General features: G+C 46.0%; 1 pseudogene; it reads right to left on the reverse strand.

Moving 5' to 3' along the window:
* Positions 1-5: 5 nt before the first annotated feature.
* Positions 6-19718, reverse strand: part of LOC111981198 (histone acetyltransferase p300-like) — a 32521-nt pseudogene continuing 12808 nt past the window's right edge.

Genomic DNA, 19718 nt, shown 5'->3' on the forward strand with positions numbered 1-19718 from the left:
AGTTCCTGAAGGGCAGCCTGCGGGAGGTTCCCACCCCCAGCTGCACCACCTTGCTGCACCATACCAATCAACCCACCAGGTCCCTGAGCCTGCTGCCGCTGTTGCATTTGCTGCGGTTGTTGCTGCTGAGGCGCCACCATGCCTGGATGTCCCATCATGGCTTGCCTCTGCTGAGGTGGCATTCCCTGGCCAGCCCACTGTTGCTGGGGGTTCTGAAGCGGGGGACCAACCCTCTGCTGCTGCACCTGTGGAGGCAGCTGACCCTGGGGGTTAGGCTGCTGGGGCTGCTGCTGCATGGGGCCAGTGCCCACCATCATACCTGGAGGACCCTGCTGCTGCTGCTGCTGCTGCTGCTGTTGTTGCTGCTCCATGTGAGCCCTGGCAGCAGCCTGAGCTGCCTGGGCTGCCTGAGCCGCCTGAGCCTGGGGAGGCAGCCCCTGGGCCCCCACCATGCCCACCCCAGGGTGGGCCATACCCATCTGGCCCTGGGGCTGTTGGTGGTGAGGGTGCGGAGGCATCATGCCAGCTGCCTGCGCCGCCTGCCTCTGCAGAGACATCTTCCTTTGTGCGTCTGCCACTTGTTGAATCTTCATGGCGATCTCCACAGCCGCTGGAGGAGGCCCTGAAGGAGGTTGCTGCTGCTGCATAGAAGGCTGGCCAGGGTTGGGCTGCTGTTGTGGTGGTTGCTGCTGAGGTGGTGTGGCTGGTCCCAGGCCCGGTTTTCCTTGGGACTGAGGGTGCGGTGAGGAGCCTGGAGGCCTGTTGGTGTAAGGGGGCAGGCTGTTGGGGTGTTGCTGGAGCTGTGGGGGGTTTGAGGCCTGGGACTGCTGCTGGACCTGAGGAACCATCTGCTGTTGCTGGGGGGAGTTCATCATCCCCCCTCCTCCAGGCATCTGCTGGAACTGGTGGTGAAGCTGGTGGTGCTGCTGAGGCATCCCACCTTGCTGCTGCAGCAGTAAAGTTCCTCCACCACCCATCCCTGGCTGGGGCCCAGGAGGCATGTTGGGCTGGGTGGGTGTCTGTGGTGTTGGGGGCTGGGTGCCTCCTGATGTGGGTGTACTAGGGGCTGTGGTACCATTGTTACCTGGTGATGGCAGCCCCCCAGGAGGTCCTCCTCCACCGCAGGCAGGCTGGCCCACCCGCTGCATGCTGGCCATCCTTCTCCGAAGCATCTGAGCCTGCTGGAGGCGGTGCTGGAGTTGCTGCTGGCGGAGCTTGTGCTTGATGTTGAGGCAGAAGGGTACGGGGCACTTGTTCTCCTGGCAGTGCTTGGCGTGGTAGCAGCACAGGGCAATGAGTTGCTTGCAGATGGGGCAGCCACCGTTGGTCTTGCGCTTGCATCCCTTGGTGTGCTGCACCACACGCTTCATCTTCTGGCAGGACGGCAGGGAGCAGTTGGCATTGCGGCATTGGCAGGCGTGGACCAGGGACTGGATGCAGCGCTGAATGCTGAGGCGGCGGGAGTCCCCGGGGCTCTGAGTGGCAGCGGCCGCTGCGTTGCTGCTCTCGTCGTCCAGGCCCAGGCCCAGCTTCTCCATCTTGTGTTCATGGCCCTTAGTGTTATAGCAGGTGATACACAGGTCGTAGTCCTCGCAGACYGTGCAGTGGAAGCGTGTCTCCACYCTTGCCTTGCACTCATTGCAGGTGTAGACGAAGCGGTCCTGGCTCTGATTGTGTAGCTCCACCAGCATGCACATGGAGCTCCACTTGGCTCTCCTCAGGGAGGAGAACTCCAGGTGCTTGTCCCGGGCCAGCGTCAGGAAGGCGTCACGCCCATCCATCAGGTCGCAGGCCATTAGGGTGTCCGGGTCCGTGATGGGGGGCAGGGAGTTGGCAGTGGGGCCGGCGATGAGACGGATCACAAAGAACACCTGTAGGGGGCAGAGAAGAAAGGATGAGCACTGGGACTGAGAGTATGTGTGTTTGTGGCTTTATTTAGAAGATGGCGACAGCATCAAATACCTCCTTGTGTTTCTCCATACAAGCATAGAGCTTCTGGGAGAGGTCATTGGACACATTGGGCATCCCTGGTTTCTTCTTATTGGCTCGGATCAGGCTGCTGTTCTTGTTCTTGCTCGTCTTCTTACTGTTCTTCTTTTTGGCATTCTTGCTGTCACTTTTCGGGGCCTGTGTGTGGAGAACACCAGATTAAAAATCGACTCCAATACATTCCATTAAAGCACTGAATCTGAAGCAGCCTCGAAATTGACCCAATTAGCAATGGTTCAATATCTATCCTCTAAGCAATACTTTTTAACAACAGCTACTCCTATCATGTTATTATTGAGGACAACCAATATCCCACACCCCAGATCCTGTAACATATTCACAAAAACACTCCTCTCTCCTGTTGTATTGAAGTCCTTACACTCACATCTACGCTCTCGCTGGAGGTGCTGTTCTCCTCCCTCTTCCTCTCCTCCTCCTCCTGCTCCAGCTCCTTGATGCTCTCCTCCAGCACGTTGGGCCAGAAGTCCCCCTCAAAGTATGGTAGCTCGTTGGCACTGGTGAGACGGTCCTCTGTGGCCTGCTTGAAGACGTCCTGAAACAGAGCATGAATAAGATGTCAAGAGGGGGGGGGGGGGCTCCATGCATACAATTACCTCATAGAAGAAAGCAGTTGGATTTGCCTGGCACAGCCTGTGCAATGTCTGACAAAACAAAATTTATTGTAGTCACCTTGTAGTCATGCACAATGCGCTCAGCTACGGCCTTGTCKAGCATRTTCTTGTACCACTCCTGTAGACGCTTGGGCTTGGGGATCTTCTGGTCCACAGGATGACAGTGGAAGATGTAGTCGTCCCCTTCACTTGGGGGACAAGCCCAGATGTGCCCTGTTGTAAACCTGCCATGGGAGAGGAAGGGTTGAAGAATCAGACCAGCAACTGGAAAGAGTGAATCTTATTAGAACAGTAAAGTAGAATGAAATCTGCAACCGACCCTTTAGACATTTAGTACATATGTTTAGAGTGATGAGGTCAAATCATGTTCTCAGGAATCTATGCCCACTAATAGGTTGAGCTTAGTAAAAAAAAAAAAAAAGGGCCTCGTCTCTTACCCCAACTTCTTGACGTACTCCAGGTACCCTATGAGTATCTCATGGTAGACGCCTGTGCGGAGGTGTCGAGGTTGGAAGAAGTGCACGCTGTCCAGGTAAGAGATATACACTCGTCTCTGGTTGGGCGGAGGGCTGTCTGAACCGTACTCCTGCACATGCATGCCGAAGAAGCAGACGTCAGCCCCGTCTATGTCCTCGAATGCAAACAGCGCCTTCGTTCTGTAGGGAAAGGACTCGGACATCTCCCCGGTGTCCACAAACCTGTATCAGTTAAAGGAGAGCATAAGTAGACACACCCACATAAACACTGTATAGGCGTTGTCCCACGAGAACAGATAACGTTGTTAGGATAAGTCTCAACTCTCCAGTCTACAATGGGACTAATTGAAAGCCCACATGAACCTTGAGTCCATTTACGCTAGGATCAATTTGACATCTTCCTTGGTAGTCTATATTTGACTCCATATTAAAGAATCACTACCCCTCAAGACTCTCACCTGGACTTCATGCCTGGCTTGACCTCCACCACCTTGTCGGAGACATGGACCACACGGATAGTGACGTCACCAGACTCTGGATGGTTCTGCCGCCTGAGGTAGTCATTCACTCGCCCCTCTAGGAAGCTGCCCAACTTAGTTTGGGGGAGCCCTGTGAAAATTAAGTATGGAAAGAATAGAATGGGAGAGGGATGGAGAAATAGAGGAGGAATGATAGAGGACGGAAGGAAGAGAGGAAATGGGTGACAGCGATTAGAGGAAAGGTCACATGGTTTCGGTAAAAGCCAACCCAGTCTGGGGTGGTAGGTGGGTGTATGGGGGTTATGTCTGTTAAGTAGCTCAGAGCAGAGAACTTCACTAGTGACATTAAAGATGGAATAACCACTGGGCTCTAATCTGACAGTTAAAAAATATATGTTTTTATAAAAGGGCAAGTCAGAAGCATACAAACTCAACCACTGACTGCTTCTAGAGTACTCTGAAGTCAGTCTGAGGCACTTCGTCAATCAATGTCTAAAATGCCATGATCGCATTGTCAATTTGGCAACTAACAGCATATCTGAGACTTGGACTAATCCTCTGCTCTGAGCACTCAATAAAATCACAAGAGATGACAGGGTGTAAACTGGATCTGACACCATATAAAGACATTTCCCCCTCTTCCATTCAAGACATATTTCATTGAGATCCTTGTATGAGACTAGGCCAGTTTGTCCTTTTAATTTGCAGGCCCGCTCGCCTACCTGTGGCTCCCTAAAAACTTTGCCTTTGAGGGTGTGGAGAATGGGATGGGGGAGGTAAGAATTCCCACCTGTGGAAGGATTGTAGCCACGCAAAAACTGGACAACTGTCAAAAAGTTGGGGGAAAAGCGTGAGTATCGATGCCATTGCAAACTGAAAAAAATGTACCCAAAATATGATTTCAAGTAGATTTCTGGACAGTGGACACCCACTGAGGAAAAAAAGATTTGAGAGAGGATGACATAAATAAGGCTCCAACAAGATAAAAAAAAGAAAAGTCCATGATTGCCTCGGTGACCCATAAACCTTAAAAACAGCAAACTATAAACCGAGAACCCCTAAATGACCATGTTTTTGCCATGGCCTTCAGTGTGTACAGGCCTGGGATAAGAGTGAAATCGAACCACAAAGCTGCAGCAGACTGACAGCGGCAACTATTGTCTGAGGACTGGCTTCTGAAATAAAAAAATAGGGTTGGTTACATATAACATTTTCATTGGGGAGGGAGGGGGAGATACAAAAGGGTTGGGTCATGGGAAAAAGTGGAATGGAAAAAGGTAGAATGTGTGTTAACTGGAACACTCGTCCTCTCGAGTAGTGTATCAGGGCATAGGAAATTAAACCAGACTGCCTCAGAGGAAAGAAGAAGATTATTTGGAAAACACCGTGCACCAAATCATAAATTTAAACAAAGATTTGAAGGGGGGAAAAGGTCAATTATGTGTTTGCTCTTCACATGAAAGTATGGTGTTATACTTGTGGGATGTGCGTTTAGGAAATTAGCATGTGTCAGTAACAGCACCAAAGGAGAAGAGGGATAAAGAGAACACCGAAAAGAAACGGCTGAGCGACTGGAGAAGGGAGGGGAGACACAGATAGACTGACACCCCGATGAAGATGACGGTAGATGAGCGCCCCCCGTTTGTCACTTACTCCACTTACTTCTGGCCGCGTATTTGTTCTCTTTCCGCGTCTTATTGGCCTTCTTAAGGCAGCTGTCACATACAAAGCTGTGGAGATGAGGAAAAGGAACACGCTTTATTTCATTACTTCAAATACATCATACTTGCATTTGTTATTTACCATTTCTCAGTGGCCTTCAGCTTCACTTCTTTGCCCTACTGAATAAGTTGGCAGCAATGAATGATGTAAGGTATTGCTGAGGGTCATGATGGCAAACGGGCAACAACCACGGTAAGATTGAACCTGGAACTGCACCTTGGAATAAAGTGGGCGGTTTCACAGTTCTAACAGTCGCATTAACGTAAGATGTACAGAATGTGTATGTAAGTTGGCTCACCCTGCCGGCCATATGGTGTCATTATGCAGGACACAGATTTGGTGCATTTTACGCCCGCAGTCGGTACATTCCACAAGCCTACAGAAAAGAGAGATGTGGACAGAGAGAGTCACGGGTTATTGATACCATGTGTCACACACGGATATAGTCATTATTTTCTCAACAGGAGTTTCAACTAGCAGAACATTTCAAACACAAAAGCCATGACGATAACCTAAACAGGCTAAATTGACTAAAACACAGTAAAGATTAAATATTACAGTTAACAAATATTTCACAGTATCTAAAGTTTATGCAAATGTACCACATGGAAAACATATGGTTTGACACCAAGTACAGATCAAATGTAAAGGGGGGGAAAAAAGAGTAGATACCATTCAGGGTCGAGCGTGTCATTCTTCTTCCTCTGAAACTGATCTTTGCTGATGGACCTGTGAAGAGGAGGGAGAGAGGCCCAGGAGTGTGGGAGGTAAGAACAGACTCAATCCAATCACTGGGCCAGAAATGCAATGTACTATATTACAGCCATAAAGAAGTCACAAGCAATAAGAGCAGGCTCTGGCTTTATACAGGCTAGGATTCAGGCATTTTGAAAACATCATCTAACACTTCCAGAACATTAGGAGCCCTCAGTATGTTGGGGTTTTAGCTGAAGAGAGAAGAGGCAGAAATCAAGTAAAAGGATGGAGACGGCAGTTGAGGTGAACTGCTGCCTTAAGAGGTAGAGGAGAGAGAAATACATTTTATTTTTAAAGTTGACCATTTCACTAAGGGAGAGACTGAGAAGGTATTCAGTGATGGGGAGAAAGAAAAACATTTCTCAATCGCATTGATAGAAAGCATTTATAAATCAAAGGAACCAAACAATATTTACATGTCATCAAAATGAGCAATAGAAGAACCATGTCAGTATTAACGTGGGGGGGGGGGTTAGAAGGCTGGTACTCACGTCTGAGGCTGAGAAGGATCATCCCCCAGGGACACGCACTCGCCCTGGATTTCGTTGAAACACTTCTCACAGAAGTGGTACCTGTCAGCAAGAAGCCCAAATTGTGGTGAACTACACCGTTCGCCAACCGCACAGCCAATCACAGAGAAGGCACGAGGAAGCAGTCACCAATCAGGGCAGGGCAGGACAGGCCAGGAGAAGAGCAGAGGGCAAGGTCGTCGCCAGGTAGCAGCCAATCATGATGCAGGGTTTTTGTGTGGGCAGGTGTTTTGATTTTGCAGTTAAATTTTGGAGTGGATGATTGGTCACACCAAAGCAGGCCAATGCAGACATCACAAGCGTTAAAAAAGGAGGGAGAGAAGGGAAGAGATGGGGGAAGGGGAGGGCAAAATGAATATTAAAAAAGCGTGAAATAAATCGTTACAGGTCAGACGAGGACGATGGAGGGATGAATAGGATGGGAAGAGTGAGGGACGTGGAGAACATAACATCAACGAGGACAGAGATCCAATGCAAAGCACAGATTAGTGTCAGTCAGTGAGTGGACAAAAACATCATTAAAGGGATACTCCGAGATTTTGGGAGCGAGGCCCTTTATCTACTTCCCCAGAATCTGATGAACTCGTCGATAACATTTTTATGCCTCAGTGTGGTTTTAAGGAAGTTAATTGGCGCAATTGCTAACTAGCGTTAGCACAATGACTGGAAGACTATGGGTMCTAATGCTATTTAGCATTGCCTCATGAAACTACCTCMATCTTCCTTCATACGCGACAGACATAAAATGGTATCCACAAGTTAATCTGCCAAAATCCCAAAGTATCCCTTTAAGTTAACACAGTAACAAAAGGGGGGGGGCTCAAAAAACAGTGTGGATGAGGAAAAGCAAGTGGTAGTGCAACAGCGACCCATCATCCTTTTGCTCCATTTATAAAAGAGGGTCCCTTTCTTGTGTTGGAGAGGAATTATCATACATGTAGTGAGGTTGTTAATACTATGTTGCCCTAACGTAACTACACTATAGTGATTCTGTCTTCACGGTGAAATGAATCAAGCCAATCAGCTCCACAGCTTTGTTCAATGAAATGTTCTGCAAATCAGTGTTCACTGCAGCTGTGCAGCAATATCGCCCTGAGTCTTATTTTAAGTATTGTGTCCAAAAGCAATTATCTATCCATTTGCCAATTATCAGTTTGATTCAATTACTTACCTGTAATTGATCAATACATTTCTCTATGCATTCTAAGTAGACTAGTGAAAAGGTGTAGATTTCAAAATAATCTCAAGACAGGGAACCCACTTTGTAAATGTCAAAAGTGAAAATTAAATTTGTGAAGATGAAAATGGTGGCAGGGTGTAACCATTTAAAGCCATATTAAAACTTAACTAATCTGTGATTGAACTATGCTATATTGCAGAGAATATCAGCATGCACAATAACATCACAATAAGACAATCACTCAAGTAGATTTGTGAAATGTGGATTTATATAAAATATGCAGAAAACATGACTTGTGTACGTGGGTGTGTGTGTGAACGAGAACCCTTGAGGATATGAATGACCCTGCTCCTTTCAGTGTCTGAGTATGTGAGTCTGTTTGTGCTTCTGTACACCCCTTACCTGTTCTGGTAACTAAAATAAGCAGCGTCACGCGGGATGGTGCATAACTGTTTCCCATAGCAGCATAGAGTTTGGGGGGAAAACTCAAGCTGCAAACATAAGAGGACATAGTAAGAGATAGTCTATGTACTGAAAATACTTATCCAGGAAGCCAATTATTTTGTATGATAGTATGTTTAACACGCAGTGGTAAGGAGAGGTGAAAGCTGTGTTGACTTCAATGACTGATGTTACACACATCCATTTACACACACTTCCACTTACCTTCCTCCCGCAGCAGTAGCCCAGGCCCTGCATGACCGGGTCGATTTCAGCTTCGAACACCTCGGCCAGCTTGGAGCAGTACTTGTAGACGCGGGATGTCTTGCGGTTGTACAGCCAGGCATTGTTAAACATGAGCCAGATGTCATCCACGTATTGCCAGGGTTCCTGGTACTGTCCCGTGTCCAGCTTACGCTTTATCGTCGACAGGTCTATGGGGTTCTTTACAATGTCAAAGTAGTCCTGGAGGGGACCAAGTCCAGGTGTCAGCGAGGGTACGGTTCAGCCCAGAAAGAAAGGTGGGGAGAAAAGGGATTGGTGTGTTCATCGATGCAGGAGGGGGGGGGAAGGTAGAGAAGACCATGGTCGTCATCATCATCATCGTAGTTGTTGAAGTAGCAGAAGTTGTGGTGGACATCCAGGTGGAACCAGAGCAGGGGAGAGAAGAGGGTGCAGGGGACAATGTTGACGGCTGCAGAGAGGTTCACGTGCAGACAGAGAGACATGACAGCTTCTCCCCTTCACCACTCAAACTTTGCACCATTTCTACATTAATGGGGGAACAGGCCAAGGAAGGACACTGGGGTGGCCAGGCTTATCCCCTCTCATTCTGCCCAAATTCAAACTTCTCCTCAAATCAAGGCTAGATTAGTACTCTGAAGGCAGACCAACTTTTACATCCAACAGTTATCAGAAATGACAGGAAAAGCACCCAATGTGCACTGTAAATTTGTGTTTGTTTTTCAAACAGTCAGACAGTTCCAGTGCAACCGCTTTCTCCTCTACAGACTCTCCTGAAGGAGAGCATTTTCAGGGCATGAGTCAGGGTACAAAGCTGAGGTGAACAGAGCAGTAACAGTCAGGCAGTAACAACACACGCTGGTAAACTGGCAGCATGGAGGTTGGCAACACGGCACAGTCAAAGCCAAGAGCACTGAGACAAAGGTGCAAAGCCAAGGATCTCTCTCCGTCTCCAGGGAAACACAAACAGGAAATGAGACCCTTCACTTTGACAAACAAAGGACACAACAGCCTGTGATGCATGAACACATGGCACATAGTATGCTGCATTTCATTCATCTGAGCTCAATTACAACAACTATGAGTGCTGTTTCTATGAGTGTATTGGTAATTGAGGTGTGATAATCACATTGTGGAAGGATAAATCCTTGCACTCATAAAAGTGTGGTTTTGCTGGTTATTTGAGCACGTTAAAAGTATTTGAGCAGTATCTGAGCCTGGTTGTGTGTCCATGTTGAATACCCAGGTGGTGTTCTAGGGTCAGGTGCATCACTGGGGCTATTGAGGGTTACTGAGGAGAAGTGTGCCAATGACCTCTGAGAATGGAGTAAGTGTGCCCTAGCACTGCTTGAGGAGAGTTAAAACTATGGTGAGGACCATACAATATTAAGTCCCCCTCAAGCTGCATTTACAGTCAGCATATAGTTCTGATCTTTTTCTACTAATTGGTCTTTTGACCAAACAGATCAGCTCCTCTGCCAATAATTGGGCAAAAAGATCAGAATTGGGCTGCCTGTGTACATGCAGCCTCAATGGCGTACAAACAATTATTGTAATTAGTGCCAGACATCATTGCCTGGGTATCTCTTCACGGGTGTTCAATAAGAGGTCTGAGATATTTGATTTGCTAGCTATTAGCATTATCTGAGACACACTACTGCTGCATACAGGCATTGGCACAACTCTTCACATAACTCACAATCAACTTCAACAATACTGATTACTGGCGAGGAACTGTCTAGAAAGCTTCTACTATGAATAGGCATATGTGGGAGGAAGAAAAATGAATTGCTAAATCATATCCAAATTGGAATTGTAAAAAAAAWAAAAAWATTAAAAGAAAGCAGTTTAAAGAATAAAAAAAAGTAATGGGCTATGAACGTTTTTGGCTAGTAAATGTCCCTTTTAGGGCATGTTACTTTAAATGCAGAACGGTGATGTGCCACTGATAAAATGGCTGCTTATTTTAGGCCTTTTGAAGTCTGATGAAAGGCAGAAACACAAGCCGCCATTAACAAGGCCCAGGGGTCTAACATTCATGGCCAGGGCCAAACCACCTCTCAAGTGTTGATCTTAATCAAAACTGACSGGTAGAAACCAATCCAAAAATATGTTTGTTAAATTCTAACAGACAGAAAGGTTTAAATTTGCATCTCTTAAATGTTACGGACAGACTTATTGATTTKTGTTGACTTGGTTTACAAGCAAAACAGGTTTTTAAAAATGTACATAGCATTGATGTGTTTTTTTTGTGGTGTAAGAGAATTAGAGAGAAGCAAGCATGAGCTGACACGCGCACACACACACACCTACCCAAGAACCTACAGTAAAAACCAACTGACCTACGTTTGATGTATAGTATACTCTACCTGAGCAGAGACATAACACTCAAATTCAGGATTGAGACAGCTTTCTCTCACTAACACACACACACATTATCGCTACAACTCCCAGAGCCAACACTCTTGCACACATGTGGCAGTGGTAAGGATGAAGAGAGGGATGAAAGAAAAAGGAAAATGAAAAAGGAATGAGAGAAAAATGAACTAAAAAGAACGGTAAGAACGTCTTTAGAGGGAAGCAAAATGGAAGCCAGCGCAGTCCCTTACCAGGTTAGTTTTGTTACTAGTTCGAATACGTACGGGTATTCCCAGTAACTGGGGGTCCACCGGTTGGCGGAAGGGCAGAGACTCAGGGTCTTGGCGGTACAAGGCCTCCAGGGTGGGCATCAGAGCCTGACGCAGCTCCTCAGGCTTAAAGACTGGGGTAGTGGAAAGAGGAGGAGAGGGAGCGACAGAGGAGAGGAAGTGGGGATAGAGGCAGTGCAAGTAGTGGAAAAGGAGGAGCAAGAAAGATGTGATTTTTTTTGTTTGTTGATTAGGCTGTTTACCGGTGAATATACACGTCGCTTCAAAGATTCATAGCCTAGATCTATACACCATGTCTGACTTAGGTCCGAAACAAATGTTGAGGAATGCTTGCATATGAAGATAAGGACAGGTACATTACTCCTATGAAGAAGAGAGGAAAGAGTTAGGGGTGGGGATCTTACTTTTCCTCTTGTTTTGAGCGCTGGCGGGGGAGCTGTGCGTGCCCGATGCCCCCGACCTCTCCTCTTCGTCTTTGGGCTCAGTCTTCACCTCTGGCTTCCTGTCTCTGTCCTCTATCTTCGGCGTTGCTACCGATGACGATGTGTCCATAGGCTCGCCCTTGCAGCCGTCGCCTGAAGGCTTCTCCTTCTTAATCTGAGAGGTGACATCATGTTCAATATCCTATATACATTTCCAGACATCATCCTGAATGTAATAAAATATGTTAGCTGTGTGTAAAATAATCTTCACCACGCTGGCTAGCTAGCACTGTCTTTTGCTTTTGGACCCCTGCCTTAGAAAAAACTGGAAGCCTCACCTCAGGTTTCTCCTCTGACTTGATGTCTGCCTGTCCCTTGCCCATCTTCCCAGAGGCCTTCCCCTCTCCCTGGTCCTCGGCATCCTCATCGTCCTGCTGTTTCACCTCCATCTTGGGCTCAGCTGGGGCAGGGGCGTCAGACGAGGTCAGCTGGGAGCTAGGGTCCACGCTGCTCACCGAGGCCGGAGTGGAAGCCTGGCCGTCTGCCGTCAGTGAAGACTTCTGAGACAGCTGGGAGGACAGAGAGAGAAAAGTTAATGGAAAGGAAATGAATAACAGAACCAGCCAAAAAAGATAGTGAAAAGAGTGAACAGCCAAAGACGTAGACCAACAAGGAACGGAGGGCAAGAGAATGACTAAGGTGTCTGTCCAGGCAACGAGGGAAATTACATATGGAGGTATAGCCAGAGATCAGGGATCAGCTTAGAAAACTTCTGACAACCACAAGGAGTTGAGTTAGTGAGACTATGGGGAAAACTACTCACTGGAGTTTGCGGAAGCTGGGTTGGCACATGGGCATTCTGGGTAGGCACAGATTGAGCCTGCCCTGTCTGGAGGACTCCAGAGGCTCCACCACCGTTTGTCTGCTGCTGGAGCTGACTGGGCTTCTCCGAGTTCATTCCTTGCCCCATTGGCTGTGACGACGCTAGCTGCGGGAGCGGAGCGGCAACCTGGGGCGGGTTGGGCGTGTGAGGCTGGGGGGTTTGCGAGCCTGGCAGACCAGGCGGCGTCTGATGAGGGGTTGGTGTGAGGCTGCGTGCCGGGGAGGGGGAGTTCTGTCGGATGGGGGGGCAGTGCGGGTGTGAGTTGGGCTGAGAAGAGTTGGGCAGTTGCAGGTTGGAAGGAGGGCCTCCACCTACACTGCCTGGCCCCATAGAGCCCTGGGAGGGCCCTGATCCTGCCACTGAGCCTGGCTGGGCTGCAGGGCTGCTGACCGGGAGCGAGGGCGGCGTGGGCATCTGGGCCTGCTGGAAAACACCATGGAGGAGACGGTTAGAGTCTTCAGCCAACATCAACTATAACAACTACTTTACTGTCACCATTTACTTATAGCATTGGTTCCAGTATCTATTTACCTGTGCCACGCCTCCTTGTGGCCCTGGATGGTTCATGCCGACTGGGCCAGCCCCGAGGCCAGGACTGGACCCAGGGAACTGACCAGAAGGGAGGTACTGGTTCTGGAGCTGGGCCACATTGGGCTGCCCCATCCGCGTTGGCCCCATACCCATCTGAGTGAGACCGAACAAGATAAATTACTCAATTTTGTTCGAATTAGACCATGGTTATTTTCTAGAGTCGCTGTAATTGGAATGTTGGAATGTTGAAATATAATCAATTTCTATCAATATTGAATGCAGTTACCTTAATTTGGACATTTGGAATGAGAGAGTGCGACTAACCTGATTTAGAGGTCCACCAAGTGGGAGGGGAGGCGTTGACCTCTGACCTAATGACTGCATACCCATTTGTCCAAACTGATTCATCCCTGAGACAGACGAGAAAGAGCAAATCAGTAACACACAGCCACCATTATATGTCCACCCTTCAGACTGGTTCGGTTTGTGCCAAGCAGCACACTAAGCTGAGCATATACAGTTGAAGTCGGAAGTTTACATACACTTTGGTTGGAGTCATTAAAACTTGTTTTTCAACCACTCCATAAATGTATTTTTAACAAACTAGTTTTGGCAAGTCGGTTAGGACATCTACTTTGTGCATGACAAGTAATTTTTCCAACAATTGTTTACAGATTATTTCACTGTATCATAATTCCAGTGGGTCATAAGTTTGTGCCTTGAAACAGCTTGGAAAATTCCAGAAAATTAGGTAATGCTTTAGAAGCTTCTGATAGGCTAATTGACATCATTTGAGTCAATTGGAGGTGTACCTGTGGATGTATTTCAAGGCCTACATTAAAACTCAGTGCCTTTTTGCTTGACATCATGGGAAAATCTAAAGAAATCAGCCAAGACCTAAATTGTAGACCTCCACAAGTCTGGTTCATCCTTGGGAGCAATTTCCAAATGCCTGAAGGTACCACGTTCATCTGTACAAACAATGGTACACAAGTATAAACACCATGGGACCACGCAGTCGTCATACCACTCAGGAAGGAGACGCGTTCTGTCTCCTAGAGATGAACGTACTTTGGAGCAGAAAGTGCAAATCAATCCCTGAACAACAGCAAAGGACCTTGTGAAGATGCTGGAGGGAACAGGTACAAAACCTGAAAGGCCACTCAGCAAGGAAGAAGCCACTGCTCCAAAACCACCATAAAAAAGCCAGACTACGGTTTGCAACTGCACATGGGGACAAAGATCGTACTTTTTGGAGAAATGTCCTCTGGTCTGATGAAACAAAAATAGAACTGTTTGGCCATAATGACCATTGTTATGTTTGGGAGGAAAAGGGGGAGGCTTGCAAGCCGAAGAACACCATGCCAACCGTGAAGGACGGGGGTGGCACATCATGTTGTGGGGTGCTTTGCTGCAGGAGGGACTAGTGCAACTTCACAAAATAGATGGCATCATGAGGGAGAAAATTATGTGGATATATTGAAGCAACTCTCAAGACATGTCAGGAAGTTAAAGCTTGGTCGCAAATGGGTCTTCCAAATGGACAATGACCCCAAGCATACTTCCAAAGTTGTGGCAAAATGGCTTAAGGACAACAAAGACAAGGTATTGAGTGGCCATCACAAAGCCCTGACATCAATCCTATAGAACAATTGTGGGCAGAACTGAAAAAGCCTGTGCGAGCAAGGATGCCTACAACCTGACTCAGTTACACCAGCTCTGTCAGGAGGAATGGGCCAAAATTCACCCAACTTATTGTGGGAAACTTGTGGAAGGCACCCGAAACGTTTGACCAAGTTAAACAATTTAAAGGCAACGCTACCAAATACTAATTCAGTGATGTAACTTCTGACCCACTGTGAATTAAGACATTTTGTCACAACTTTGGAAGTTTGCTTGGGGTCATTGTCCATTTGGAAGACCCATTTGCGACCAAGCTTTAACTTCCTGACTGATGTCTTGAGAAGCTGAAATAAATCACTCTACTATTATTCTGACATTTCACATTCTTAAAATAAAGTGGTGATCCTTACTGACCTAAGACAGGGAATTTTTACTAGGATTAAAATGCCCGGAATTGTGAAAAACTGAGTTTAAATGTACTTGGCTAAGGTGTATGTAAACTTCCGACTTCAACTGTAGGAACAACTTACCTGCAGGGTTCTGCATCCTGTTCACCATCTGATTGGGTCCGGTGGGTCGAACCATGGAGGGGTCAGCATGAGAACCATCTGAGAGTGAAGAGAAACACATTCATTAGCTTTGTATCTATGGCTACAGTAACCAGGTTTCCATCCAACCATTGCATGCGGATGAATTAACTGACGGCCTGATGGAAACAGGAAATGTGTCGGTAAAATGTCCTCATTTCCAAAAACAAAATACGCTAGACAAGGGTGGATCTGATTAAGCGACAATTCCGGTAGAAATATTGATATAATAACCATCATATCGAAGTAAACTTGAAGTCACGCAATGATATGTTACATTGTAGGCCTACCACCACAACACGAGGTGGAAAAGCATGAATAGTTTATATGCAGATTAACCAAGCTATGATCAACTTCACATGGTGGTTAAGTGCACGGTGATCTTGCAAACTTCCCCAAAATATTGACGGCAGGCCATTATTTGAATGTTGGTGACATGATGATTGGTGCTTGGCTGCCAATGATCAAATAAAAGGATCTTGTTCTTATTCATATCATATAACCCCCACCCTGTCCAATTTACCAGCACACTTGTGTAATTAACCGTTTCTGTGACAAACCCATCAGTAGAGTTGAAAATGTGATTGAAACACATTGAACTTCTGTTATTCGTTACCATACCTGAGAATTAACCGCAAAAGTAATTTGTATATGCACTKTGTCATTACACATAGCTTTTAAGCCGCATGAAATTCTATTTGTCTCATGCACCGAATACAACGGGTGTAGACTTTACAGTGAAATGATTGCCTTCAAGCCCTTCCCAATGATGCAGATTTTTTTTTAAAGAGAATACACCTAAAAAATAAACACAAGAGGAATAAAATAAGTTTGGACACACACCTCTGCTGGGAGAATGCTAATTAATTTTTTATGCTGATTTTTYAAAAGTCTTGAAAATCTGTTACCCATTGGATTGAAATCTAGCTATTGAAGTAAATAGAGCCACGCAATTGGGATCAAGCAGTGCTAATCACACCTATGTTAAAAGAGAGTAGCTACAGTTGAAGTCGGAAGTTTACATACACTTAGGATGGASTCAATAAAACTCGTTTTTCAACCACTCCACAAATTCCTTGTTAACAAACTATAGTTTTGGCAAGTCGGTTAGGACATCTACTTCATGACACAAGCAATTTTTCAACCAATTGTTTACAGACAGATTATTTCACTTATAATTCATTGAATCACAATTCCAGTGGGTCAGAGGTTTACATACACTAAGTTGACTGTGCCTTGAAACAGCTTGGAAAATTCCAGAAAATTGTCATGGCTTTAGAAGCTTCTGATAGGCTAATTGCCATCATTTGAGTCAATTGGAGGTGTACCTGTGGATGTATTTCAAGGCCTACCTTCAAACTCAGTGCCTCTTTGCTTGACATCATGGGAAAATCAAAAGAAATRGGCCAAGACCTCAGAAAAAAGAATTGTACACCTCCACAAGTCTGGTTTATCCTTGGGAGCAATTTCCAAATGCCTGAATTAATTACTTTAAAAAATGTGTACCTATGATAAAAATTACAGACCTCTACATGCTTTGTAAGTAGGAAAACCTGCAAAATCAGCAGTGTATCAAATACTTGTTCTCCCCACTGTATATCCACAGCAAAGAGTCCTATATTGACATAACCTGAAAGGCCACCTAGCAAGGAAGAAGCCACTGCTCTAAAACCACCATAAAAAAAAGCCAGACTACGGTTTGCAACTGCACATGTGGACAAAGATCGTACTTTTTGGAGAAATGTTCTCTGGTCTGATGAAACAAAAATAGAACTGTTTGGCCATAATGACCATCGTTATGTTTGGAGGAAAAAGGGGGAGGCTTGCAAGTCGAAGAACACCATGCCAACCGTGAAGGACGGGGGTGGCAGCATCGTGTTGTGGGGGTGCTTTGCTGCAGGAGGAACTGGTGCACATCACAGATGAAATGGAATCCAATGACGGGAGGGAGGAATAATGATGTGGGAATATATTGAAGCAACGTCTCAAGACATGCAGTCAGGAAGGTTAAAGCTTGGTCGCCGAAAGCTGGGTTTCCAGAATTGAGACAATGACCCCGAAGCCAAACTTCCAAAGTGTTGTGACAAAAATGATCTTAAGAACAACAAAGTGCAAGGTATATGGAGTGGCATATACACAAAGCCTGGACATGCATTCCTAATAGAAAGATTAGTTGGGGGCGAGAACTGAAAAAAGCATGTGTCGAGAAAGGAGGCCTTACAAACCTGACTCAGTTACACCAGCTCTGTCAGGAGGAATGGGCCAAAATTCACCCAACTTATTGTGGGAAGCTTGGTGGAAGGCTACCTAGAAATGTGTGACCCAATTAACATTTAAAGCAATGCTACCAATACTAATTCAGTGTATGTAAAACTTCTGACCCACTGGGAATGTGATGAGAAAGAAATAAAAGCTGAAATAATTGACTTACTATTATTCTGAATAAAGTGTGTCCTAACTGACCTAAGACACTACTTTTTACAGAGGATTAAATGTCAGGAATTGTGAAAAACTGAGTTTAAATGTATTTGGCTAAGGTGTATGTAAACTTCTGACTTCAACTGTATGTTGTCAAATGCTGTGTGGTGTTTAAAGCGTCTACTCACTGGACGGCTGTCCGGGGGCCAGAGGGACTGGCCCATGCCAAGGGGTCCCTGGAGGCGAGCTGAGGGGGCATGCCGGGTTGCGTGGGCATCATGCCTGCTTCTTAGACCGCGTCCGCCGCTTCTCCTCCAGTTCCTTCTGGGATTTATAGATCTTCTCTAGCCAGGAGGTGTAGTGACTCCGCCTGTAGCAATTTAGGAAATTCAATAAATGAGTATACACCCTCTCGTCCGCCATACTTGTTGTGTCAGTTATTGAATACGGTGATTTAAACTTTCTGGTATACTACTGTAATACCAGTCTTCACCACAACAGTTGAGGAGTTAGTTCCACCCTGCTGTTGGCCGACTCATACATGTCCCCTCTACTTTACGAGCGTATGCCACCAGGTCTCCATCCGCCGTCCTTCTAGCGCTAGCCGGGTCCGGGTGGGAGATGGCCTGCACACTGCTCACCCAGCAGACGGATAAAGAGATACAGAGAGATAAGCAAAAAGACACTGACAGCCTGCAATGAACCATAATTGTGTGGTGTGGGTGCCAGTCCAGAGTCACATACAGAGTACTAGACTAATAGTAAACAGCAGATAAACACTTTTTCATTAAAACTGCAATGCCTACGTGTCCCCCTCTGTGACTCTGAGATGCAGTCCAGGGCAGACTCACAGCTTGTGGACGAGGTGGTTGCGCAGGTCCTGGGTGATGTCCTCGTGCCAGTTCTTCCTCATGCCCGCGGCTGAGGGAGGGGTCGCCATGGGCATGGAGCCCAGGCTGCCCACCCCGCTGCCGTCGTTCATCAAACTGAGAGACGAAGAGAGGGGGACAGAAACGACAAGCTGGAAGCCATAATTTTGCTCAAGGTAGTCAATGAAGTAACTTTGTGAACTTGTGAGTGTGTTGCCTTGTAGAATAATGTTTAAAGTCTTTAGAGCTGGCAGGACCATAAAAATCAMWATTGAATTCCAAGGATAGTGAGTTCTTACCTCGATTAACCTCTACCCCTGCACATTGACTCAGTACCGGTACCCCCTGTATATAGCCTCATTATTGTTATGTATAMGTCTTGTGTTACTTTTTGATTGATTCAAATATATATATTTTTTTACTTTAGTTTATTTAGTAAATATTTTCTTAAGGAGAAGTCTATCTTTAATTCTGTGAATATTACTTGTATCTTTTATCAATGTTTATTATGAGGATTTCTGTGGCTATCTGCAAAAACACCGGATGTTTTGGAATCAAAACATTACTGCACGTAATGCGCCAATGTAAACTGAGATTTTTGGATATAAATATGCACATTATCGAACAAAACATACATGTATTGTGTAACATGATGTCCTATGAGTGTCATCTGATGAAGATCAAAGGTTAGTGATTAATTTTATCTATATTTCTGCTTTTTGTGACTCCTATCTTTGGCTGGAAAAATGTCTGTGTGGTTTTTTGACTTGGCTCTGAACTAACATAATCATATGTTGTGCTTTCGCTGTAAAGCCTTTTTGAAATCGGACACGATGGGTAGATTAACAAGATGTTTATCTTTCATTTGCTGTATTGGACTTGTTAATAATGTGTGAAAGTTACATATTTCTAAAATATATGTTTGAATTTCCCGCGCTGCCTTTTCAGCGGAATGTTGTCGAGGGGTTCCGCTAGTGGAACGCCTGCGCTAGAAAGGTTAACTCTATTTCTTGAACTGCATTATTGGTTAAGTGCTTGTAAGTAAGCATTTCACGGTAAGGTCTACACCTGCTGTATTCGGCGCATGTGACAAATAAAATTTGATTTCATGGGGAGGGTATGAGTGTGTTGTTGTACCTTTGCACATTCATATTGTTGTGAAGCATGACGTCTGGTAGCAGGTTGGACTGATTGGGGGGCTGCACCCCCACCCCTCCATTCATCCCCATGGGGTTCCCTCCTACAGGGGCAGATAAAGAGAGGACAGGTTCAAAGCAGTTCCTTTCCTC

The sequence above is a fragment of the Salvelinus sp. IW2-2015 genome, linkage group LG20 (genome assembly GCF_002910315.2).
Source record: "Salvelinus sp. IW2-2015 linkage group LG20, ASM291031v2, whole genome shotgun sequence".
NCBI lineage: Eukaryota > Metazoa > Chordata > Actinopteri > Salmoniformes > Salmonidae > Salvelinus > Salvelinus sp. IW2-2015.